This window comes from Rhinoderma darwinii, unplaced genomic scaffold (assembly GCF_050947455.1).
Source record: "Rhinoderma darwinii isolate aRhiDar2 unplaced genomic scaffold, aRhiDar2.hap1 Scaffold_546, whole genome shotgun sequence".
Lineage (NCBI taxonomy): Eukaryota > Metazoa > Chordata > Amphibia > Anura > Rhinodermatidae > Rhinoderma > Rhinoderma darwinii.
Genome location: NW_027464096.1, coordinates 131,479 through 157,236, shown reverse-complemented (window position 1 = coordinate 157,236; position 25,758 = coordinate 131,479). Strand labels below are relative to the sequence as shown.

The following is a 25,758-nucleotide window of genomic DNA, read 5'->3' as shown; positions in this document are numbered from 1 at the left end:
TTTACATAAAAATGTGGGACGTGATTAAGGATGATGTGGTGCAAGTTTATAAATTTATGTGGGAGAATGGTAGGATGGTTGAAAGTATGAAAAGTGGGGTGGTGGTTTTGATTTATAAGAAAGGGGATGTGAATGATGTTAAAAATTGGAGGCCGATTACTTTGTTGAATGTGGAGTATAAGGTGTTTGCTAAGCTGATTGCAAATAGGATGAGAGATGTGATTGGTCAGGTGGTTGGGGAGGAGCAAGTGTGTGGAGTGCCGGGGAGGAGGATTAGTGAGAATTTGTGTTTGCTGAGAGATGTGATATGGGATAGCATGGAGAGGAAACAAGTATTGAATGTTCTGTCAATTGATTTTGAAAAGGCTTTTGATCGTTTGGCGCATGATTTTTTATTTAGAGTTTTGGTAAGAATGGGTTTTCCTAGTGACTTTGTGAATGTTGTAAGAGTGTTGTATAAGAATGTGTATAGTAAGATTCTCATTAATGGATGGGTTGGTGGTGAGATAAGTGTGGGTTCCGGTGTGAGGCAGGGGTGTCCCCTGTCTCCGATTGCCTTTATTTGTGCGATTGAGCCTTTATTACAGATGTTTCGGAAGGATAAATGTATGAGAGGTGTGAAGATTCCTGGTTGTGGTGGGAAAGAAGTAAGAGTATTAGCATACATGGATGATGTGTGTGTGATCTGTGAATCCGATGCTGCGGTAAGGCGTGCAAAATTGTTAGTTGCTTTGTTCTGTGGGGCATCTGCATTTAGAGTAAATTGGGATAAGAGTGAATGTAAGAGGTTTGGGAACATTGGGAGGAGAGAAGATTTAGGTGTAAAATGTGTGGAAGGAGCGATTCAGATTTTGGGGGTGAAATTTGATGAAAAATTGGATGGGAATGAAAGTTGGGAGGATGTTGGTAAAAAGATTATTAAGAAAATGAATTTCTGGCGTTTGAGAGAATTGTCTTTTGCTGGGAAGATTCTTGTGATTAAAAGTGTGATTTTACCAATTTTGTTGTATGTTGCTTTTGTCTTTCCGCCAGGGTATATGATGCTGAGAAGATTGAATAGAGTGCTGATGGTATTTTTTTGGGGTTCTAAGATGGAGAGAGTGAAGAGAGAGACTGTGAGGAAAAGTGTAAAGAATGGGGGAATGGGGTTTCCTAATATTGAGGTATATTTGGGAGTGAATAGTGTGTTTGCAGTAAGAAGGATGATGGGAGGTGATTGGAAATTTGCATGTATGGTAAGATATCTGAGTGGGAGTGTGTTATGCAGATTAGGATGGATAGGGAGAGATTTAAGAGTGCCGTATGCACTTATATGTCCAAAGTGGTATCTGTATGTGGAAAAGTTCTTGAAAAGCTATGAGTTGTTGGGGAAGGGTGATGTGTTGAGAAATAAAAAAGAGATGTTGAGATGTATTGAAGGAAAAGAAGTGCAGTGTCCTATAAATATGGTGAGAAGGGCGAATGTAGGGAGAGTATGGAAGAGTTTGGAAACGGATGGGATAACAAATAGACAAAAAGAGATTGTATGGCAAAGTATGCATGGAGCGTTGCCTGTGAGAGAGTTTCAAAGAAATCGTGGGATTGGGAGGAGTGAAGCATGTCCAAGAGTGGGGTGTGGAGGGTGTGAAAGTATTTTACATTTATTCTGGAATTGTGATGTGGCTCAGGAAGTGTGGAAGGGTGTGAGTCCTTTGTGTAAAGAGGTGGTTGGGGTTAAAAAACTGACGTTTGAGGTAATAATGTTTGGGTTGGGAATGTTAGATAGGAAAAAACAGAGGGTGTGGTGTATTATGTTAGCAATCATTAAAGAAGTTTTGTGGGATGTAAGGAATTTGTATGTCTTTAGAAGAAAGGAAGTGACGGTAGAAGGGTGTTTGAGGATGATTTTGGATAGAATGTATGTGGTATATTTGTCGGACAAGAAAAGGTTTGGGGAAGCAGATGCAGAGGGTATTTGGAAATTTTTGAAGTGGAGGTATGTAGTTAAAGTATAAATGGTGGGTGGAGTGAAGGGTTTAGACTAAGGTGATGGGATTGTATGCCTTTTTTGTTTAATTGTAAATGTAAATAAATATGTTTAAAAAAGAAAAATCATTGACCCGATGATGAGCTTAAAGAAACGCACTAAATACAGAGTGTACGTTTGGTGAAAGTGTTTGAGGTGCAAAAAATATAATGAACTTATATTTTTACCTCTGAGGGTTAAAAAAAAAAAAAAAAAAAAAAAAATCTGTTCTTATCAGTTTAATATCTGATACGTCCCCTATCTGGGGACCATATATTAAATGGATTTTTCGAACAGGGAGATGGAAATAGAGCTTGCTCTGTCCACTCCACGCATTGACCTGGTATTGCAGTATTTCCAGGACCGGTGCACCCTTCCCTTATGTGTTGACTAAAATCAGATTCCAAAAGTGCTATTTGTGTTTGCTATTGTTTTTGTCTTTCTGATGGGATCTCCCCTTTTAATCCCATTATTTCAACACCTGTTGGACAATGCATTTGTACAGTCATGTGTGATAATGAGCTCATTTATTAAATGCAATTAATTAATACATTGCCACCTCTTGTTGTGTGTGTGTGTGTGTGTGTGTGTGTGTGTGTGTGTGTGTGTGTGTGTGTGTGTGTGTGTGTGTGTGTCTTCTGTGTTTCTGTGTTTCCGGCATTTCACATTGGAACAGCTCATTCACCTTCCTTGTCTTCTCTCCGCCCTCCCTTTTAGGTAAGTTAAAGAGCTGCACCTGAGCCAGCCACTGATTGATGCAGCACCACAGTCAAATAGTGGAGTGGAGTGGAGTAGGGGAACAGCAAACAGCCATTAAAGCAGCCAGCCGCCTACCCGCCACAATGGACCTACCTGTGTACACTAGATGGATGTGATGGAATGTACTGTCGTCCCTACATTTCAAGAAGAAGTAAGAATTGCAGTTGCAACAAACCCTTGCTTGCCTACAAAGAGAGCAGCAATTTGGATTTGTTACTATGTTACCTGGAAGAATAACAAACTGTGCAAGGATGGAGGTTGTAGGAGCAAAGAGAAGTTGTCTGTAAAGTTGGTGGATGCCTATTTTCCATTTTGCAGTCCCTTGTCTCCCTCTTGTGGCCTCCTGGAGGCAAGTAGCTGTGCAAAAAAAAGACAGCCTGGCGGCCGGCTGTTGCAGTGTTGCCCTCTCAGGCAACACTGAGTGACTGACTGAGCCGCACCGTCTTATATAAAGTTCAGACGGAACTTTGCACGTGTCATAGTGGAGCCCTCAGGATTCCAGAGCCAGCTTTCTGACATCATAATGGGGCCTGCCTCAGAGATAAAAGCCTGGGCCCAGGCAGTGTTGGTCAGTGCTGCTCAGCAGGCAGCACCGGACTGGATTGGATTAAAGCTGATACAAGGTGTGAAGGAACAAGGGGTGGCTGTGGGCATGCACTTGCTGCCGCTGCCAGTGTTTATCTGCATGGCAGGAGGGCATTTGGGCGTTGCCAGGAAGGCGTTTTTATGTAGATTCCTCCTCCTCTTTCAGCACTGCATTGTGGTGCAAGCAAAAGAAGCAAATCCTGTCTGGCTTCCTCTCCGGCCTTTATTCACCTCCCTCCCGCTTAGTAGCTGTAAATGTGTGTGAGCCTGCAGGGCCCCATGGAATTGCCTAGGAGTAGGCTGAATCAATCGCTGCAAGGGGTGAACAGCAGTATTAGGCAGGCTCGGTCAACGGCCGGCCCATTCGGGTTATCGCTTCTCGGCCTTTTGGCTAAGATCAAGTGTAGTACCTGCTCAAGCTGAGGTTAGTAATCATCCCTGCCGGTGGTACGTGGGCCATCGTAGGGGGATGACAGAACGCCGAGGTGAGGGCAGGGAACCACAACGGTCATCGCTCTGGTGTACGCATTTGGTTTAAAGGTACCATTTGTAGGTGACCAGGCGACCGCCGGATCGAGGTCATTAGGCCGGGTAGTTTGGAAGCCCGAGTTGCTATGTGCCCCAGGGCTGGTGACCCTGGGGTGCCCTAACTCACTGGGGGTGGGATCCCACTGAGTGAAGGCACACTTGCACGCACTCTCTTTCACGCTATATGAGCACACACCTTTATTCTCCCGGCCTTCTGGCTGGGAGATGAGGAATTTTTTATACCTGGCGGATGTCCAGGCTGTATCACAGCGCACATCCACTTATTTAATTTTGTTTTTCACTGTGTGTTTGTCACGTTTGTCACAAGGATTTTGGGATGCGGTGCCCTTTTGGGACCCTCCTGAGGTCTAGGGGGAAAATGTGTGGCCTTCTGGTTCCTTTTTCCCCTGCAACCCGGCCTCCCTTCTTCGGAGGGGAGGTGCAACTAGGATGCAGGCTCCTAGGTGGACACTGGGGTGGCAGCCCAGGTAGAAGCCTAGGAGTGTGTTTGGGTCTCCCTAAGCTTCGGCGAGGGGGGACCATCGATCCTTGATCCTCTAGGCCTATGGTTTGGAGGGTCAGGGAATGGTTATGCGGGGCCTCTCTCTTTTAAGAGAAGGGCTGCGATAGACCGCATCCTTGTGCACTTTTTGTGTGGCACCTCTGCACTTTTTATGCACTTGGGTGATAGAAAGCACGACTCGGGCTTTCAAAAAAAAAAAAAAAAAATCTGTTCTTATCAGTTTAATATCTGATACGTCCCCTATCTGGGGACCATATATTAAATGGATTTTTCGAACAGGGAGATGGAAATAGAGCTTGCTCTGTCCACTCCACGCATTGACCTGGTATTGCAGTATTTCCAGGACCGGTGCACCCTTCCCTTATGTGTTGACTAAAATCAGATTCCAAAAGTGCTATTTGTGTTTGCTATTGTTTTTGTCTTTCTGATGGGATCTCCCCTTTTAATCCCATTATTTCAACACCTGTTGGACAATGCATTTGTACAGTCATGTGTGATAATGAGCTCATTTATTAAATGCAATTAATTAATACATTGCCACCTCTTGTTGTGTGTGTGTGTGTGTGTGTGTGTGTGTGTGTGTGTGTGTGTGTGTGTGTGTGTGTGTGTGTGTCTTCTGTGTTTCTGTGTTTCCGGCATTTCACATTGGAACAGCTCATTCACCTTCCTTGTCTTCTCTCCGCCCTCCCTTTTAGGTAAGTTAAAGAGCTGCACCTGAGCCAGCCACTGATTGATGCAGCACCACAGTCAAATAGTGGAGTGGAGTGGAGTAGGGGAACAGCAAACAGCCATTAAAGCAGCCAGCCGCCTACCCGCCACAATGGACCTACCTGTGTACACTAGATGGATGTGATGGAATGTACTGTCGTCCCTACATTTCAAGAAGAAGTAAGAATTGCAGTTGCAACAAACCCTTGCTTGCCTACAAAGAGAGCAGCAATTTGGATTTGTTACTATGTTACCTGGAAGAATAACAAACTGTGCAAGGATGGAGGTTGTAGGAGCAAAGAGAAGTTGTCTGTAAAGTTGGTGGATGCCTATTTTCCATTTTGCAGTCCCTTGTCTCCCTCTTGTGGCCTCCTGGAGGCAAGTAGCTGTGCAAAAAAAAGACAGCCTGGCGGCCGGCTGTTGCAGTGTTGCCCTCTCAGGCAACACTGAGTGACTGACTGAGCCGCACCGTCTTATATAAAGTTCAGACGGAACTTTGCACGTGTCATAGTGGAGCCCTCAGGATTCCAGAGCCAGCTTTCTGACATCATAATGGGGCCTGCCTCAGAGATAAAAGCCTGGGCCCAGGCAGTGTTGGTCAGTGCTGCTCAGCAGGCAGCACCGGACTGGATTGGATTAAAGCTGATACAAGGTGTGAAGGAACAAGGGGTGGCTGTGGGCATGCACTTGCTGCCGCTGCCAGTGTTTATCTGCATGGCAGGAGGGCATTTGGGCGTTGCCAGGAAGGCGTTTTTATGTAGATTCCTCCTCCTCTTTCAGCACTGCATTGTGGTGCAAGCAAAAGAAGCAAATCCTGTCTGGCTTCCTCTCCGGCCTTTATTCACCTCCCTCCCGCTTAGTAGCTGTAAATGTGTGTGAGCCTGCAGGGCCCCATGGAATTGCCTAGGAGTAGGCTGAATCAATCGCTGCAAGGGGTGAACAGCAGTATTAGGCAGGCTCGGTCAACGGCCGGCCCATTCGGGTTATCGCTTCTCGGCCTTTTGGCTAAGATCAAGTGTAGTACCTGCTCAAGCTGAGGTTAGTAATCATCCCTGCCGGTGGTACGTGGGCCATCGTAGGGGGATGACAGAACGCCGAGGTGAGGGCAGGGAACCACAACGGTCATCGCTCTGGTGTACGCATTTGGTTTAAAGGTACCATTTGTAGGTGACCAGGCGACCGCCGGATCGAGGTCATTAGGCCGGGTAGTTTGGAAGCCCGAGTTGCTATGTGCCCCAGGGCTGGTGACCCTGGGGTGCCCTAACTCACTGGGGGTGGGATCCCACTGAGTGAAGGCACACTTGCACGCACTCTCTTTCACGCTATATGAGCACACACCTTTATTCTCCCGGCCTTCTGGCTGGGAGATGAGGAATTTTTTATACCTGGCGGATGTCCAGGCTGTATCACAGCGCACATCCACTTATTTAATTTTGTTTTTCACTGTGTGTTTGTCACGTTTGTCACAAGGATTTTGGGATGCGGTGCCCTTTTGGGACCCTCCTGAGGTCTAGGGGGAAAATGTGTGGCCTTCTGGTTCCTTTTTCCCCTGCAACCCGGCCTCCCTTCTTCGGAGGGGAGGTGCAACTAGGATGCAGGCTCCTAGGTGGACACTGGGGTGGCAGCCCAGGTAGAAGCCTAGGAGTGTGTTTGGGTCTCCCTAAGCTTCGGCGAGGGGGGACCATCGATCCTTGATCCTCTAGGCCTATGGTTTGGAGGGTCAGGGAATGGTTATGCGGGGCCTCTCTCTTTTAAGAGAAGGGCTGCGATAGACCGCATCCTTGTGCACTTTTTGTGTGGCACCTCTGCACTTTTTATGCACTTGGGTGATAGAAAGCACGACTCGGGCTTTAAGAAAAAAAAAAAAAAAAAAAAAAAAAAAAAAAAAAAAAAAAAAAAATCTGTTCTTATCAGTTTAATATCTGATACGTCCCCTATCTGGGGACCATATATTAAATGGATTTTTCGAACAGGGAGATGGAAATAGAGCTTGCTCTGTCCACTCCACGCATTGACCTGGTATTGCAGTATTTCCAGGACCGGTGCACCCTTCCCTTATGTGTTGACTAAAATCAGATTCCAAAAGTGCTATTTGTGTTTGCTATTGTTTTTGTCTTTCTGATGGGATCTCCCCTTTTAATCCCATTATTTCAACACCTGTTGGACAATGCATTTGTACAGTCATGTGTGATAATGAGCTCATTTATTAAATGCAATTAATTAATACATTGCCACCTCTTGTTGTGTGTGTGTGTGTGTGTGTGTGTGTGTGTGTGTGTGTCTTCTGTGTTTCTGTGTTTCCGGCATTTCACATTGGAACAGCTCATTCACCTTCCTTGTCTTCTCTCCGCCCTCCCTTTTAGGTAAGTTAAAGAGCTGCACCTGAGCCAGCCACTGATTGATGCAGCACCACAGTCAAATAGTGGAGTGGAGTGGAGTAGGGGAACAGCAAACAGCCATTAAAGCAGCCAGCCGCCTACCCGCCACAATGGACCTACCTGTGTACACTAGATGGATGTGATGGAATGTACTGTCGTCCCTACATTTCAAGAAGAAGTAAGAATTGCAGTTGCAACAAACCCTTGCTTGCCTACAAAGAGAGCAGCAATTTGGATTTGTTACTATGTTACCTGGAAGAATAACAAACTGTGCAAGGATGGAGGTTGTAGGAGCAAAGAGAAGTTGTCTGTAAAGTTGGTGGATGCCTATTTTCCATTTTGCAGTCCCTTGTCTCCCTCTTGTGGCCTCCTGGAGGCAAGTAGCTGTGCAAAAAAAAGACAGCCTGGCGGCCGGCTGTTGCAGTGTTGCCCTCTCAGGCAACACTGAGTGACTGACTGAGCCGCACCGTCTTATATAAAGTTCAGACGGAACTTTGCACGTGTCATAGTGGAGCCCTCAGGATTCCAGAGCCAGCTTTCTGACATCATAATGGGGCCTGCCTCAGAGATAAAAGCCTGGGCCCAGGCAGTGTTGGTCAGTGCTGCTCAGCAGGCAGCACCGGACTGGATTGGATTAAAGCTGATACAAGGTGTGAAGGAACAAGGGGTGGCTGTGGGCATGCACTTGCTGCCGCTGCCAGTGTTTATCTGCATGGCAGGAGGGCATTTGGGCGTTGCCAGGAAGGCGTTTTTATGTAGATTCCTCCTCCTCTTTCAGCACTGCATTGTGGTGCAAGCAAAAGAAGCAAATCCTGTCTGGCTTCCTCTCCGGCCTTTATTCACCTCCCTCCCGCTTAGTAGCTGTAAATGTGTGTGAGCCTGCAGGGCCCCATGGAATTGCCTAGGAGTAGGCTGAATCAATCGCTGCAAGGGGTGAACAGCAGTATTAGGCAGGCTCGGTCAACGGCCGGCCCATTCGGGTTATCGCTTCTCGGCCTTTTGGCTAAGATCAAGTGTAGTACCTGCTCAAGCTGAGGTTAGTAATCATCCCTGCCGGTGGTACGTGGGCCATCGTAGGGGGATGACAGAACGCCGAGGTGAGGGCAGGGAACCACAACGGTCATCGCTCTGGTGTACGCATTTGGTTTAAAGGTACCATTTGTAGGTGACCAGGCGACCGCCGGATCGAGGTCATTAGGCCGGGTAGTTTGGAAGCCCGAGTTGCTATGTGCCCCAGGGCTGGTGACCCTGGGGTGCCCTAACTCACTGGGGGTGGGATCCCACTGAGTGAAGGCACACTTGCACGCACTCTCTTTCACGCTATATGAGCACACACCTTTATTCTCCCGGCCTTCTGGCTGGGAGATGAGGAATTTTTTATACCTGGCGGATGTCCAGGCTGTATCACAGCGCACATCCACTTATTTAATTTTGTTTTTCACTGTGTGTTTGTCACGTTTGTCACAAGGATTTTGGGATGCGGTGCCCTTTTGGGACCCTCCTGAGGTCTAGGGGGAAAATGTGTGGCCTTCTGGTTCCTTTTTCCCCTGCAACCCGGCCTCCCTTCTTCGGAGGGGAGGTGCAACTAGGATGCAGGCTCCTAGGTGGACACTGGGGTGGCAGCCCAGGTAGAAGCCTAGGAGTGTGTTTGGGTCTCCCTAAGCTTCGGCGAGGGGGGACCATCGATCCTTGATCCTCTAGGCCTATGGTTTGGAGGGTCAGGGAATGGTTATGCGGGGCCTCTCTCTTTTAAGAGAAGGGCTGCGATAGACCGCATCCTTGTGCACTTTTTGTGTGGCACCTCTGCACTTTTTATGCACTTGGGTGATAGAAAGCACGACTCGGGCTTTCAAAAAAAAAAAAAAAAAATCTGTTCTTATCAGTTTAATATCTGATACGTCCCCTATCTGGGGACCATATATTAAATGGATTTTTCGAACAGGGAGATGGAAATAGAGCTTGCTCTGTCCACTCCACGCATTGACCTGGTATTGCAGTATTTCCAGGACCGGTGCACCCTTCCCTTATGTGTTGACTAAAATCAGATTCCAAAAGTGCTATTTGTGTTTGCTATTGTTTTTGTCTTTCTGATGGGATCTCCCCTTTTAATCCCATTATTTCAACACCTGTTGGACAATGCATTTGTACAGTCATGTGTGATAATGAGCTCATTTATTAAATGCAATTAATTAATACATTGCCACCTCTTGTTGTGTGTGTGTGTGTGTGTGTGTGTGTGTGTGTGTGTGTGTGTGTGTGTGTGTGTGTGTGTGTGTGTGTGTGTGTGTGTGTGTGTGTGTGTGTGTCTTCTGTGTTTCTGTGTTTCCGGCATTTCACATTGGAACAGCTCATTCACCTTCCTTGTCTTCTCTCCGCCCTCCCTTTTAGGTAAGTTAAAGAGCTGCACCTGAGCCAGCCACTGATTGATGCAGCACCACAGTCAAATAGTGGAGTGGAGTGGAGTAGGGGAACAGCAAACAGCCATTAAAGCAGCCAGCCGCCTACCCGCCACAATGGACCTACCTGTGTACACTAGATGGATGTGATGGAATGTACTGTCGTCCCTACATTTCAAGAAGAAGTAAGAATTGCAGTTGCAACAAACCCTTGCTTGCCTACAAAGAGAGCAGCAATTTGGATTTGTTACTATGTTACCTGGAAGAATAACAAACTGTGCAAGGATGGAGGTTGTAGGAGCAAAGAGAAGTTGTCTGTAAAGTTGGTGGATGCCTATTTTCCATTTTGCAGTCCCTTGTCTCCCTCTTGTGGCCTCCTGGAGGCAAGTAGCTGTGCAAAAAAAAGACAGCCTGGCGGCCGGCTGTTGCAGTGTTGCCCTCTCAGGCAACACTGAGTGACTGACTGAGCCGCACCGTCTTATATAAAGTTCAGACGGAACTTTGCACGTGTCATAGTGGAGCCCTCAGGATTCCAGAGCCAGCTTTCTGACATCATAATGGGGCCTGCCTCAGAGATAAAAGCCTGGGCCCAGGCAGTGTTGGTCAGTGCTGCTCAGCAGGCAGCACCGGACTGGATTGGATTAAAGCTGATACAAGGTGTGAAGGAACAAGGGGTGGCTGTGGGCATGCACTTGCTGCCGCTGCCAGTGTTTATCTGCATGGCAGGAGGGCATTTGGGCGTTGCCAGGAAGGCGTTTTTATGTAGATTCCTCCTCCTCTTTCAGCACTGCATTGTGGTGCAAGCAAAAGAAGCAAATCCTGTCTGGCTTCCTCTCCGGCCTTTATTCACCTCCCTCCCGCTTAGTAGCTGTAAATGTGTGTGAGCCTGCAGGGCCCCATGGAATTGCCTAGGAGTAGGCTGAATCAATCGCTGCAAGGGGTGAACAGCAGTATTAGGCAGGCTCGGTCAACGGCCGGCCCATTCGGGTTATCGCTTCTCGGCCTTTTGGCTAAGATCAAGTGTAGTACCTGCTCAAGCTGAGGTTAGTAATCATCCCTGCCGGTGGTACGTGGGCCATCGTAGGGGGATGACAGAACGCCGAGGTGAGGGCAGGGAACCACAACGGTCATCGCTCTGGTGTACGCATTTGGTTTAAAGGTACCATTTGTAGGTGACCAGGCGACCGCCGGATCGAGGTCATTAGGCCGGGTAGTTTGGAAGCCCGAGTTGCTATGTGCCCCAGGGCTGGTGACCCTGGGGTGCCCTAACTCACTGGGGGTGGGATCCCACTGAGTGAAGGCACACTTGCACGCACTCTCTTTCACGCTATATGAGCACACACCTTTATTCTCCCGGCCTTCTGGCTGGGAGATGAGGAATTTTTTATACCTGGCGGATGTCCAGGCTGTATCACAGCGCACATCCACTTATTTAATTTTGTTTTTCACTGTGTGTTTGTCACGTTTGTCACAAGGATTTTGGGATGCGGTGCCCTTTTGGGACCCTCCTGAGGTCTAGGGGGAAAATGTGTGGCCTTCTGGTTCCTTTTTCCCCTGCAACCCGGCCTCCCTTCTTCGGAGGGGAGGTGCAACTAGGATGCAGGCTCCTAGGTGGACACTGGGGTGGCAGCCCAGGTAGAAGCCTAGGAGTGTGTTTGGGTCTCCCTAAGCTTCGGCGAGGGGGGACCATCGATCCTTGATCCTCTAGGCCTATGGTTTGGAGGGTCAGGGAATGGTTATGCGGGGCCTCTCTCTTTTAAGAGAAGGGCTGCGATAGACCGCATCCTTGTGCACTTTTTGTGTGGCACCTCTGCACTTTTTATGCACTTGGGTGATAGAAAGCACGACTCGGGCTTTCAAAAAAAAAAAAAAAAAATCTGTTCTTATCAGTTTAATATCTGATACGTCCCCTATCTGGGGACCATATATTAAATGGATTTTTCGAACAGGGAGATGGAAATAGAGCTTGCTCTGTCCACTCCACGCATTGACCTGGTATTGCAGTATTTCCAGGACCGGTGCACCCTTCCCTTATGTGTTGACTAAAATCAGATTCCAAAAGTGCTATTTGTGTTTGCTATTGTTTTTGTCTTTCTGATGGGATCTCCCCTTTTAATCCCATTATTTCAACACCTGTTGGACAATGCATTTGTACAGTCATGTGTGATAATGAGCTCATTTATTAAATGCAATTAATTAATACATTGCCACCTCTTGTTGTGTGTGTGTGTGTGTGTGTGTGTGTGTGTGTGTGTGTGTGTGTGTGTGTGTGTGTGTGTGTGTGTGTGTGTGTGTGTGTGTGTGTGTGTGTGTGTGTCTTCTGTGTTTCTGTGTTTCCGGCATTTCACATTGGAACAGCTCATTCACCTTCCTTGTCTTCTCTCCGCCCTCCCTTTTAGGTAAGTTAAAGAGCTGCACCTGAGCCAGCCACTGATTGATGCAGCACCACAGTCAAATAGTGGAGTGGAGTGGAGTAGGGGAACAGCAAACAGCCATTAAAGCAGCCAGCCGCCTACCCGCCACAATGGACCTACCTGTGTACACTAGATGGATGTGATGGAATGTACTGTCGTCCCTACATTTCAAGAAGAAGTAAGAATTGCAGTTGCAACAAACCCTTGCTTGCCTACAAAGAGAGCAGCAATTTGGATTTGTTACTATGTTACCTGGAAGAATAACAAACTGTGCAAGGATGGAGGTTGTAGGAGCAAAGAGAAGTTGTCTGTAAAGTTGGTGGATGCCTATTTTCCATTTTGCAGTCCCTTGTCTCCCTCTTGTGGCCTCCTGGAGGCAAGTAGCTGTGCAAAAAAAAGACAGCCTGGCGGCCGGCTGTTGCAGTGTTGCCCTCTCAGGCAACACTGAGTGACTGACTGAGCCGCACCGTCTTATATAAAGTTCAGACGGAACTTTGCACGTGTCATAGTGGAGCCCTCAGGATTCCAGAGCCAGCTTTCTGACATCATAATGGGGCCTGCCTCAGAGATAAAAGCCTGGGCCCAGGCAGTGTTGGTCAGTGCTGCTCAGCAGGCAGCACCGGACTGGATTGGATTAAAGCTGATACAAGGTGTGAAGGAACAAGGGGTGGCTGTGGGCATGCACTTGCTGCCGCTGCCAGTGTTTATCTGCATGGCAGGAGGGCATTTGGGCGTTGCCAGGAAGGCGTTTTTATGTAGATTCCTCCTCCTCTTTCAGCACTGCATTGTGGTGCAAGCAAAAGAAGCAAATCCTGTCTGGCTTCCTCTCCGGCCTTTATTCACCTCCCTCCCGCTTAGTAGCTGTAAATGTGTGTGAGCCTGCAGGGCCCCATGGAATTGCCTAGGAGTAGGCTGAATCAATCGCTGCAAGGGGTGAACAGCAGTATTAGGCAGGCTCGGTCAACGGCCGGCCCATTCGGGTTATCGCTTCTCGGCCTTTTGGCTAAGATCAAGTGTAGTATCTGTTCTTATCAGTCCTTGTAAGGATAGATAGCTCGGAGAACCACTGGGGGCTATAAACACTAGCTTAGCGATCCAAGAGCGTTCCAGACGAAGCCGGCGACGAACTGCGGAGAAGAACCAGCGAAGACGACGATCCAGAAGGGAGAAGCCGCCATCGAGGAAGAAGCTCCGGGAGATCGCTGCCGGGAAGAAGAAGGAGAACTTCGGAGAAGAGCCGCTGCTGAAGGGGATCTTCGAAGAAGCTCGGCCGCAGAAGAAGAAGCTCGACGAGGAACCGCTGCGGAAGAAATTTCGTGGAAGAACCTCGGCCAGCAAGGAGAAGATTTGCATAGCTCCGCCCCCTTCGGGAAAGAGCTATCGAAGATCCTCCCCAAGCGACAGGAACAGCTGGAAGAAGCCATGGCCTCAACCAGCAACCCTGCCACCCAGAAGGAGAAGGCTGATGGACCAGGTGAGCCGGCCCAGGCCAGGACATCTCCTCCTGAAGCCTCCTCAAGCCAACAGGCCACCAGGAAGCCGAACCAGGCTGCTCCAACCCTGGAGCCCTGGATGAAGCAGACGGTGGCCCTGAAGCTCAAGGAGGTGGACGGGAGAGTGCCGGACATGACGGAAGAAGTGTTCTGCCAGAAGATGCTCCTGGATCAGGGCTTCGCTAAGCCGGAGACCATCAGTATCCAGGCCTTCATGACCGGGATGTTCTTCGTGACCTTCGCTTCGATCAACATCTGCAGAAGGTACTGGGAGATGGTGAAAGCGGCGAGGCCTGAATCCCCTTTCTCTCGCTTTGTGGGCAACTGCCCTGTCCAAAGAGAGGAAAGGCGGGTGACGGTCTCAATGCGGAACCCACACACCCCCGGCAAAGACATCACCACGCTCCTGAAGCGGTTCTGCACAGTGGTGAGGGAACCCACCCACATCCTGAACGGACTCGGCTTCTGGACTGGCAAGTGGTCGGTAATCGTCCGACTGAACAAGGATTCGAGCGCGGAAGACGGCCTCCAGCACCTGCCCCAGTCATTCTCGCTGGGCAACTCCTACGGCCTCATCTATTACCCGGACATGCCGCAGATCTGCAGGAGATGCAGCAAGAAGGGTCATTCGGTGAAGGACTGCAAGGAGGACGCCTGCAAGAACTGCCGGGTAACAGGACACGAGACCAAAGACTGCCCGAAACGGACAATGTGCAACCTCTGCGGACAAGCAGCCCACTCTTACAAGGACTGCCCGAAGAGGGATCGATCCTGGGCAACTGTAGCAGCGAAAGCTCCAGCCAGAGGGAACCCCGCCCCAGCCAGAGCTCCAGCGGCACAGAAGACCGGGAAAAAGAAGGATGGTAAGAAGACGACAGTCCCTCCCCCCCCTCTCCCGGCCCTCCCTCGCCCTACCCTTCCCACCCTCCCTCGCCCGGCCCTCCCCACCCCCCCGTCCCCAACCCCTGTCACCCCCACTGAGGCTCTCACCTTCTCCTACCCACCCATCTCAGTGGTCCTGTCACCTGCACCTCTCCCAACCCAGCCTCCCTTCTCCCCAGCTCCAGCAGCACTAACATCTTCCCCTCCAGCTGCTGGAGTCCTCTCCCTGGAGGATTTTCCCCCTCTTGTCTCCTCAGGTGCCATCCAGAGGAAGAGAAAGGTGAGGGACAGCCCAGCTGCTGAGTCCTCAAAGCGACAAGTCGTGGAAATCTGCGAAGATTCCCTTGCGCAGCAGGAGGAAATGGAGCAGATGGTGGAGGAACTCGTGTCTGAACCTGAGGTCATCGACTTCACAACAGACATCCAGGTGGCTACAATCCTGGAACAATTTCTGTCAGAGGGCCTGCTGGATCTTTCGGACCCGCCAGGCGAGGAGGATCCGCCCGACCGGACTGGTAACTAAGGTGTATCGTTTGCACTAACCTTCTTTATTCTCCCCCATGGCTGCTAAACTTAACATCTTTAGCCTCAATGTGAGGAGTGTTAGAGATAGGACTAGATGTCAGATGGTGCTAACTTTTCTTTCCAAGCAGTCGAGTGATGTATTTATGCTGCAGGAATGTACTCTCCCCTCTTCCAGGTCATACCATCATCTGGCCAGGCAGTGGACCCAAGGCCCGTCCTACTGGTCTGGTGGGGGCGACTGTAAGTCTGCAGGGGTTGCCATCCTGATTAGGGGAAGCGTATTTACTGTTGACTCTGTCCAGGAGCTCGCCTGCGGCCGCTTGTTGGTCGTAGACGGTTCCTGGGCAGGAGAGCCGATTAGGCTCATCAACGTATACGCTCCCCCTATGAAGGCTGAGCGCCTGGAACTATTCCAGACCCTGCGGACCCAGCTCGCCACCACTAGGGCAGTGGTGATGGCCGGGGACTTCAACTGCCCCATCGAAGAGGATGGACGAAGTTCCGGCACTTCAATCAAGCTGGATGTCAGTTCCAAACTGCTTATCGAGATGGTAACCGAAGCATCCTTGCAGGACGTTGTGGGCTCCATGGGGATCGGCTCTGTGAACTATTCATGGAGCCGACCCGATGGCTCACTTCGTTCTCGGATTGACTTTGTGTTCACCTCCCGGGCAGTCAAGCAGCATGGGCACTCCATGGTCCCCTGCTTCTTCTCTGACCACAGGGCCATTCTCTTCCAGGGTGCCATCGGCCACGGTTTTCCTCCCGGCCCTGGCTCCTGGAGGCTGAATTGTGCCCTGCTGGAAAGAGAAGAGGTACTGGCGGAACTTAGAGACGCCTATATTGTTTGGAGGAATGATAAAGTTTTCTTTGACAAAACCTGTGACTGGTGGGAATATGTTAAAGTTGAATTTCGTTGTTTCTTTCAGGCAAAAAGTCGTCAACAGGCGTGTGAGAGGAAGAGAGACTTCAGAGAGATGCAGCGTCAGCTGCGATCCCTGCAAGACCTCCTTCAATGCGGCTGGGACGTCAGGAAGGAGCTGGAGGAAGCCAAAAAGGGCCTGAAAAGGCACTTTGAGGAGGAATCCAAGCGAATTGTCTTTCGTTCCAAGGTGGAGAACCTGGAGAAGGGTGAGAAATGTAACTCGTTCTTTTTCAGGAAACTCCATGCCGGCCACACGCCCCTGAAGGAACTCCGAGATGAGACCGGAAACATGCATTCTGGGAAGAAGGAGGTGATGGGAGTCGTCACAGACTACTACCGAAGCCTCTACTCCCGGAAAACCACTGACCCCGAAGCCGCCGATAAATTCCTGTCAGGTATCACTAATCATCTTGATCCTGCAGGTACGGAGGCTATGGACGTACCCCTGACGGTGGAGGAACTGCTCTCTGCCGCTAAATCCTTCAGACCCGGCAGGACCCCGGGCAGTGATGGTCTCCCAGCAGAGCTCTATGTAGCGCTGGGGGACTTGATCTGTCCGGACCTGCTGGAGCTCTATGAGGAGATGGTGGTGGAGGGTAGAATGCCACCGTCCTTGAGAGAAGGCATGATCACGATCTTGTATAAGCGGAAGGGGGAGAGATGTGACCTGAAAAACTGGCGTCCCATCTCTCTCCTGAACGTGGACTACAAGATCCTCGCCAAAGTATTGACCAACAGACTGAAGGTTGTCATCGGACAGATCATCGGATCGGACCAAACCTGCGGCATTCCTGGCCGTAGGGTGGCCGACAGTCTTGCCCTGGTGAGGGACACGGTGCATTACATGCAAAGCCGCCGTACACACGCGGCCCTGGTCAGTCTGGATCAGGAGAAGGCTTTTGACCGGGTCTCTCACGAATTCATGGGTAAGGCTCTGCGTAGGCTGCGGCTTGGCAGGTTGTTCTGTTTGTATGTTAACCTGATGTATTGCGACATTTACAGCTCGGTGCTGGTGAACGGCTGGAAGACTGACCCCTTTCCTGTATCGTCGGGGGTTAGACAAGGCTGTCCTCTTTCACCTCTCCTTTTTGTTTGTGTTATAGAGCTCTTCGCAGAGGCTATCCGGCAGAATGGAGAGATCAGAGGGATCACCGCACCAGGTCCAGGACACTTCGAGGTCAAATGCTCGCTGTACATGGACGACGTGACCGTCTTCTGCGCTGACCAGAGTTCGGTGACTGCACTCGTCCAGACCTGTGAGGAGTTCGGACGCGCTTCAGGGGCAAAAGTCAACTGCGGGAAGTCGGAAGCCATGCTCTTCGGAAAGTGGTACCTGCCTTCTCCTGCCTCCTTCCCGTTTACTATCAAGCCGGACTTCATCAAAATTCTGGGAGTCTGGTTCGGTAAGGAAGGTGCAGCCCTAAAGTCGTGGGAAGAACGCTTGGCCAAAGTCAACCAAAGGATCGGACTGTGGAGCCTCAGACAACTCACTATTGAGGGCAAAGCAATGGTCCTGCGTAACGAAGTCTTGCCTGTGCTACAATACACTGCACAGGCATGGCCCCCTCTTGCAACGGTCTCGAGGGCCATTACCAGGACTGTGTTTCGCTTCATCTGGGGCTCGAAAATGGACAGAGTAAAGCGGACTGTTATGTACAAGGAGCCCCGCAAAGGTGGGAAGGGTATACCCGACATTCCCACTCTGCTGCGGATCGCTTTTGTATGTGACTGTGTTCGTAGGACTCTGAGGACAGCAAACGGCTCTGCGGGCAAGGCCATGTCCCGCTACTTCCTCCTTCCCCTCTGGCGAGGTTTTGGCTGGGACAAGTGGGACAGCTCCTTCCCTTACAACTGGCACGCTCCCTGGTTCTACGGAGATGTCGTCCGGTTTGTGAGGGAGCATCAACTGGAGGGTCTTAAGCCCGACTTGTGGAAACCTAAGACGATCCACAAGCACATCAGAGCAAAGGACTCACTGGAGTCTGTTCCAGGGCTTCATGCCGACACGTTGGAGACTGTTTGGACTAACGTGTCATCTGGCAGGTTGACCAACGGGCACAAGGACATTTCATGGATGGCCATCCAGGGAGGACTGCCTCTTAGGTCATTCATGCATGCCCGCAACCTGTGCAAGACCCGGTACTGCCCCAGGTGCCCCTTCACGGAGGAAACATCTTTGCACATTTTCTGGCAGTGCCCCTTTGCACAGGGTCTGTTGAAAGCCTTGGAACATGAACTCAAGGACTCAGTACCCAGGAACAGACTGTCGTACCGCTCGGTACTTTATGGACTATTTCCTGGGAATACCACGGATGGAGCAATCCAGGAAGCCTGGCGCCTTATGAACTGCTTTAAGGACGCTATATGGTTTGCCAGGAACCGTCTGATTTTGCGGAGAGAGAGTGTGTCCGTCCAGGACTGCCGCAGGCTGATCCACAGCCTGCTCAGAGACTATTCCACCTGGGACAGCCCGGACGTCGACGAGGAAGAGGACTGATACTCCCCTTCCCCCCACTCTCCCTTCTTGTGTGTTGTCTTTCAATAAAGCTTCGGGCCTGTGATTTCCCCCTTCCCTATCCCCTCCTACCCACTCCCCTATCCCATCACTTGTCTGTAATGCTTTGTTGTTTGGCGTTAGTGAATGCAAGAATGTTAGTGTAGCATGTGGTGTAATGTATAGCATAGGCTAGCCTGTACTGTGTATTATACTGTCATGTTATGTTTGACGACTGTTATTATTTATTATTTGCTGCTTCATGGCTTGCGCTGCGTCGCAGTAATGTTTGTATGATGACGATTGATTGTCAATAAAGCAATTTTCAATCAAAAAATCTGTTCTTATCAGTTTAATATCTGATACGTCCCCTATCTGGGGACCATATATTAAATGGATTTTTCGAACAGGGAGATGGAAATAGAGCTTGCTCTGTCCACTCCACGCATTGACCTGGTATTGCAGTATTTCCAGGACCGGTGCACCCTTCCCTTATGTGTTGACTAAAATCAGATTCCAAAAGTGCTATTTGTGTTTGCTATTGTTTTTGTCTTTCTGATGGGATCTCCCCTTTTAATCCCATTATTTCAACACCTGTTGGACAATGCATTTGTACAGTCATGTGTGATAATGAGCTCATTTATTAAATGCAATTAATTAATACATTGCCACCTCTTGTTGTGTGTGTGTGTGTGTGTGTGTGTGTGTGTGTGTGTGTGTGTGTGTGTGTGTGTGTGTGTGTGTGTGTGTCTTCTGTGTTTCTGTGTTTCCGGCATTTCACATTGGAACAGCTCATTCACCTTCCTTGTCTTCTCTCCGCCCTCCCTTTTAGGTAAGTTAAAGAGCTGCACCTGAGCCAGCCACTGATTGATGCAGCACCACAGTCAAATAGTGGAGTGGAGTGGAGTAGGGGAACAGCAAACAGCCATTAAAGCAGCCAGCCGCCTACCCGCCACAATGGACCTACCTGTGTACACTAGATGGATGTGATGGAATGTACTGTCGTCCCTACATTTCAAGAAGAAGTAAGAATTGCAGTTGCAACAAACCCTTGCTTGCCTACAAAGAGAGCAGCAATTTGGATTTGTTACTATGTTACCTGGAAGAATAACAAACTGTGCAAGGATGGAGGTTGTAGGAGCAAAGAGAAGTTGTCTGTAAAGTTGGTGGATGCCTATTTTCCATTTTGCAGTCCCTTGTCTCCCTCTTGTGGCCTCCTGGAGGCAAGTAGCTGTGCAAAAAAAAGACAGCCTGGCGGCCGGCTGTTGCAGTGTTGCCCTCTCAGGCAACACTGAGTGACTGACTGAGCCGCACCGTCTTATATAAAGTTCAGACGGAACTTTGCACGTGTCATAGTGGAGCCCTCAGGATTCCAGAGCCAGCTTTCTGACATCATAATGGGGCCTGCCTCAGAGATAAAAGCCTGGGCCCAGGCAGTGTTGGTCAGTGCTGCTCAGCAGGCAGCACCGGACTGGATTGGATTAAAGCTGATACAAGGTGTGAAGGAACAAGGGGTGGCTGTGGGCATGCACTTGCTGCCGCTGCCAGTGTTTATCTGCATGGCAGGAGGGCATTTGGGCGTTGCCAGGAAGGCGTTTTTATGTAGATTCCTCCTCCTCTTTCAGCACTGCATTGTGGTGCAAGCAAAAGAAGCAAATCCTGTCTGGCTTCCTCTCCGGCCTTTATTCACCTCCCTCCCGCTTAGTAGCTGTAAATGTGTGTGAGCCTGCAGGGCCCCATGGAATTGCCTAGGAGTAGGCTGAATCAATCGCTGCAAGGGGTGAACAGCAGTATTAGGCAGGCTCGGTCAACGGCCGGCCCATTCGGGTTATCGCTTCTCGGCCTTTTGGCTAAGATCAGAGTTTATTGCTCTGGTCTTGGTCAGGGGGTGCGGGTTTTCCCTTGGGAGGAACCAGAGTGGTGATCGTTCTGTGATCGTGGATCGGCAGGTATAGTCAGCATGGATGCAGCAAGGACAACACCAGTGGAGAGAACCATTCGAATTAAGGTAGACCCAAGTGATTCTGGTAAGAACACCATTGAATTTGTTGGAAGGAAGCTGGTGGTCGACATGGCAGGTATCCCTCTTTATAAATTATTCTGTGTGCAAGAAAACAGAAAGCAAGGATTGTATGATGTGTCCTTTCAAGAAGAAAATGACTGTTTAAATTTCTATGAAGCCTTAAAAGTGAATGCTAACTGTGAGGTTTTGAAAAATGTCTCTTTTGTGCCTCTATTTGCTATGGGAGAGAGGGTACTATTTGTACACGTCTTCAACCCATTTACCCAGCTGGACTTAATCAAGAACTTTCTGAGTTTATATTGCACCAGTGTGAAAGGGGGAACCAAAATGACCAGCTCATTGAAAGTGTTCAATGGAACTTATAAATTTTTCGTCCAGTTTAAGCTGGACCCGGATTGTATTGGTGGAGTTAAGAGCCCTCCGTTGTCCTTTTCCATTGCTGGCTATAGAGGATACTTGTATTATCAAAATATGCCAAAATTTTGCCGGTTCTGTCACCAGTTTGGTCACACTAAGGAGTGCTGCCCTGGGGTGAAGGTGTGCAGGAATTGTAAGATGGCTGGACATGAGGCAGGTGCATGTACGGAACCCCGATCGTGTGATTTGTGTGGTGAAGTGGGGCACCTGTATAGAGATTGCCCAGTGGGCAAGAAGAGAAAGGAGAAAGAGGAAAAGGAAAGAGAGGCACAGAGACAGAAGAATATCCAGAAGCAAGAGGAAGCCAATGAGAGGTTAAGGATAGAAAGGGAGGTGGAGGAGCAAAGGCAGAAAGAAATCCTTGATGCAATATTGGCTGAGGCTGAGCGAGATAGCACGCAGGTGCAGGCAATTGAGGAAACTTTCATTGAGGACATGCCAAGCCCTGTGGTAGAAGAATCTCAGAGGATATCAGAATGGTCTTCCTCTGGAGTGTTGAGTCCAGTGAGAGAAGTGGAGATGTCTTTTCGCCCACAGAGAGTGGGGAACTTTCCAAAAAAACAGAGAATTGAAGTGGTGGAGACGCAAAGTGTGGAGACGGCGAACGCCTTTCAGGCATTGTTTGAGCCGAACATGGAGTATGAGACTAGTGAAGAAAACTCTCCCGGGCCTTTAACCCGGAAAGTTTGAGGGTTCTGCTTTGTGTTTTTTCACCTTTTTCTGCCTAGGGCAGTTATAAAATGTCGTTTAAAATTTTGTCTTCCAATGTCCGGGTGTTTAAAAACCGGGCCAGGAGAGCAGCCATTTTGGAGGAATTGTCTTTCAGTGGAGCAGATTTAATTTGTGTGCAGGAGTGTGGGATAGAGTATATAGTTAAGCAGGAGGAGTGGGGTTTTGGTGCAGCAATATGGTCATGTTCTAGTCACAATAGAAATGATGGTGTGGGGGTTTTGGTTAGGAGTAGCAGGGTGGAGGTTTGTAGCTACACAGTGATTGAGGAGGGGCGGTGCCTGTTAGTGGTTATAAAAGTATGTGGTGTGAATGTGCGTGTAATTAATGTGTATGCGTCTGCAAAAAAGGAAGAGAGAGTGGAGTTGTTTGAGAGAATTAAACTGTTTTTGCCAGGTAGGGAACATATTGTGTGGGTGGGGGATTTTAACTGTGATACTAGAGGGGATTTGGATGTGTCTGGGAATGTGCTAAAGTCTGTACTCACTGATTTTGGATTGAGGGATGTAGTACACCTGTGTGGTGTTAACCCTATAGTAGATACTTATTATGCGGATAGTGGGAGACACAGTAGTAGAATTGATATGATTTTCGTTTCTAAGGGGGTGATGGGTAAGGGATATATGCAAATGAAGGTAGGATATTCTGATCACGAGTGCATTAAGTGTGAGTTGGTCTGGGATGAGGATTGTGGGAGTGGGAGGGGTTTATGGAAATTGAATGTGAGTTTGTTGGATGATGAGAGTGTTTGTGGAAAATATGTGGATACATATAGGTTTTGGTGTGAGAAAAAAGGTGATTTTGTGGATATAATAACATGGTGGGATTGGGTTAAAGAAAGAACACGTGTGCTTTTTAGAAAGGTTGGTTATAGGAAAGCTGTGGAGAGAAGGAAGAGGTATGAATGTTATAATATAAGGTTGAATTTTCTCCAGAAGGTTAAAAAGAGAGGTTGGAGTGTGGATGAGGAGATTGATTGTGTGAAAAATGAGATGAGGGAATGGTTGTTAGAAAAAGGTAGAAAGATTATGTATCAGTCAAAATTAGATAAATTGGAAAAGGGGGAAAAATGTTCTAGGTATTTTTTCAAAAAAGTAGTGGGGAAAAAGGAGGATTTGGTGAGAGTGTATGATAAAAATGGAAGGGTGGTGAAAGGAAAAGCAGTGTTTCCTGTGGTTGAAAGTTTTTATAAAGAATTGTATGCAGTGAAAGAGATTGATAGGGACTTGGAGGCTGAAGTGGTGAGTATGATTGAAAATAGGGTGGAAGTAATTGAATATGCAAATTTGATGAGAAACATTGAGGAGGATGAAGTAAAGAGAGTGTTGGATAGTATGGCTGTGAATAAGACCCCAGGGGATGATGGGTTACCGATGGAATTTTACATAAAAATGTGGGATGTGATTAAGGATGATGTGGTGCAAGTTTATAAATTTATGTGGGAGAATGGTAGGATGGTTGAAAGTATGAAAAGTGGGGTGGTGGTTTTGATTTATAAGAAAGGGGATGTGAATGATGTTAAAAATTGGAGGCCGATTACTTTGTTGAATGTGGACTATAAGGTGTTTGCTAAGCTGATTGCAAATAGGATGAGAGATGTGATTGGTCAGGTGGTTGGGGAGGAGCAAGTGTGTGGAGTGCCGGGGAGGAGGATTAGTGAGAATTTGTGTTTGCTGAGAGATGTGATATGGGATAGCATGGAGAGGAAACAAGTATTGAATGTTCTGTCAATTGATTTTGAAAAGGCTTTTGATCGTTTGGCGCATGATTTTTTATTTAGAGTTTTGGTAAGAATGGGTTTTCCTAGTGACTTTGTGAATGTTGTAAGAGTGTTGTATAAGAATGTGTATAGTAAGATTCTCATTAATGGATGGGTTGGTGGTGAGATAAGTGTGGGTTCCGGTGTGAGGCAGGGGTGTCCCCTGTCTCCGATTGCCTTTATTTGTGCGATTGAGCCTTTATTACAGATGTTTCGGAAGGATAAATGTATGAGAGGTGTGAAGATTCCTGGTTGTGGTGGGAAAGAAGTAAAAGTATTAGCATACATGGATGATGTGTGTGTGATTTGTGAATCCGATGCTGCGGTAAGGCGTGCAAAATTGTTAGTTGCTTTGTTCTGTGGGGCATCTGCATTTAGAGTAAATTGGGATAAGAGTGAATGTAAGAGGTTTGGGAACATTGGGAGGAGAGAAGATTTAGGTGTAAAATGTGTGGAAGGAGCGATTCAGATTTTGGGGGTGAAATTTGATGAAAAATTGGATGGGAATGAAAGTTGGGAGGATGTTGGTAAAAAGATTATTAAGAAAATGAATTTCTGGCGTTTGAGAGAATTGTCTTTTGCTGGGAAGATTCTTGTGATTAAAAGTGTGATTTTACCAATTTTGTTGTATGTTGCTTTTGTCTTTCCGCCAGGGTATATGATGCTGAGAAGATTGAATAGAGTGCTGATGGTATTTTTTTGGGGTTCTAAGATGGAGAGAGTGAAGAGAGAGACTGTGAGGAAAAGTGTAAAGAATGGGGGAATGGGGTTTCCTAATATTGAGGTATATTTGGGAGTGAATAGTGTGTTTGCAGTAAGAAGGATGATGGGAGGTGATTGGAAATTTGCATGTATGGTAAGATATCTGAGTGGGAGTGTGTTATGCAGATTAGGATGGATAGGGAGAGATTTAAGAGTGCCGTATGCACTTATATGTCCAAAGTGGTATCTGTATGTGGAAAAGTTTTTGAAAAGCTATGAGTTGTTGGGGAAGGGTGATGTGTTGAGAAATAAAAAAGAGATGTTGAGATGTATTGAAGGAAAAGAAGTGCAGTGTCCTATAAATATGGTGAGAAGGGCGAATGTAGGGAGAGTATGGAAGAGTTTGGAAACAGATGGGATAACAAATAGACAGAAAGAGATTGTATGGCAAAGTATGCATGGAGCGTTGCCTGTGAGAGAGTTTCAAAGAAATCGTGGGATTGGGAGGAGTGAAGCATGTCCTAGAGTGGGGTGTGGAGGGTGTGAAAATATTTTACATTTATTCTGGAATTGTGATGTGGCTCAGGAAGTGTGGAAGGGTGTGAGTCCTTTGTGTAAAGAGGTGGTTGGGGTTAAAAAACTGTCGTTTGAGGTAATAATGTTTGGGTTGGGAATGTTAGATAGGAAAAAACAGAGGGTGTGGTGTATTATGTTAGCAATCATTAAAGAAGTTTTGTGGGATGTAAGGAATTTGTATGTCTTTAGAAGAAAGGAAGTGACGGTAGAAGGGTGTTTGAGGATGATTTTGGATAGAATGTATGTGGTATATTTGTCGGACAAGAAAAGGTTTGGGGAAGCAGATGCAGAGGGTATTTGGAAATTTTTGAAGTGGAGGTATGTAGTTAAAGTATAAATGGTGGGTGGAGTGAAGGGTTTAGACTAAGGTGATGGGATTGTATGCCTTTTTGTTTAATTGTAAATGTAAATAAATATGTTTAAAAAAGAAAAATCATTGACCCGATGATGAGCTTAAAGAAACGCACTAAATACAGAGTGTACGTTTGGTGAAAGTGTTTGAGGTGCAAAAAATATAATGAACTTATATTTTTACCTCTGAGGGTTAAAAAAAAAAAAAAAAAAAAAAAAAAAAAATCTGTTCTTATCAGTTTAATATCTGATACGTCCCCTATCTGGGGACCATATATTAAATGGATTTTTCGAACAGGGAGATGGAAATAGAGCTTGCTCTGTCCACTCCACGCATTGACCTGGTATTGCAGTATTTCCAGGACCGGTGCACCCTTCCCTTATGTGTTGACTAAAATCAGATTCCAAAAGTGCTATTTGTGTTTGCTATTGTTTTTGTCTTTCTGATGGGATCTCCCCTTTTAATCCCATTATTTCAACACCTGTTGGACAATGCATTTGTACAGTCATGTGTGATAATGAGCTCATTTATTAAATGCAATTAATTAATACATTGCCACCTCTTGTTGTGTGTGTGTGTGTGTGT

General features: G+C 47.8%; 5 non-coding genes and 7 pseudogenes across 5 annotated transcripts; all 12 read left to right on the top strand.

Moving 5' to 3' along the window:
• Positions 1-2,183: 2,183 nt before the first annotated feature.
• On the top strand, positions 2,184-2,382 carry LOC142722976 (U2 spliceosomal RNA). Its single transcript, XR_012875233.1, has one exon. It is a non-coding gene; the product is annotated as a U2 spliceosomal RNA (small nuclear RNA).
• Positions 2,383-3,720: 1,338 nt separating this feature from the next.
• LOC142723037 (U2 spliceosomal RNA) lies at positions 3,721-3,790 on the top strand (annotated as a pseudogene).
• A 787-nt stretch (positions 3,791-4,577) lies between these two features.
• Positions 4,578-4,759, top strand: LOC142722988 (U2 spliceosomal RNA). Its single transcript, XR_012875242.1, has one exon. It is a non-coding gene; the product is annotated as a U2 spliceosomal RNA (small nuclear RNA).
• Positions 4,760-6,093: 1,334 nt separating this feature from the next.
• On the top strand, positions 6,094-6,163 carry LOC142723036 (U2 spliceosomal RNA; annotated as a pseudogene).
• Positions 6,164-6,990: 827 nt separating this feature from the next.
• On the top strand, positions 6,991-7,161 carry LOC142723017 (U2 spliceosomal RNA; annotated as a pseudogene).
• A 1,308-nt stretch (positions 7,162-8,469) lies between these two features.
• On the top strand, positions 8,470-8,539 carry LOC142723034 (U2 spliceosomal RNA; annotated as a pseudogene).
• A 787-nt stretch (positions 8,540-9,326) lies between these two features.
• On the top strand, positions 9,327-9,508 carry LOC142722987 (U2 spliceosomal RNA). The gene has a single exon (XR_012875241.1). It is a non-coding gene; the product is annotated as a U2 spliceosomal RNA (small nuclear RNA).
• A 1,364-nt stretch (positions 9,509-10,872) lies between these two features.
• On the top strand, positions 10,873-10,942 carry LOC142723033 (U2 spliceosomal RNA; annotated as a pseudogene).
• Positions 10,943-11,729: 787 nt separating this feature from the next.
• LOC142722986 (U2 spliceosomal RNA) lies at positions 11,730-11,911 on the top strand. The gene has a single exon (XR_012875240.1). It is a non-coding gene; the product is annotated as a U2 spliceosomal RNA (small nuclear RNA).
• A 1,368-nt stretch (positions 11,912-13,279) lies between these two features.
• Positions 13,280-13,381, top strand: LOC142723022 (U2 spliceosomal RNA; annotated as a pseudogene).
• A 5,536-nt stretch (positions 13,382-18,917) lies between these two features.
• Positions 18,918-19,105, top strand: LOC142722974 (U2 spliceosomal RNA). The gene has a single exon (XR_012875230.1). It is a non-coding gene; the product is annotated as a U2 spliceosomal RNA (small nuclear RNA).
• Positions 19,106-25,346: 6,241 nt separating this feature from the next.
• LOC142722977 (U2 spliceosomal RNA) lies at positions 25,347-25,550 on the top strand (annotated as a pseudogene).
• Positions 25,551-25,758: the final 208 nt, after the last annotated feature.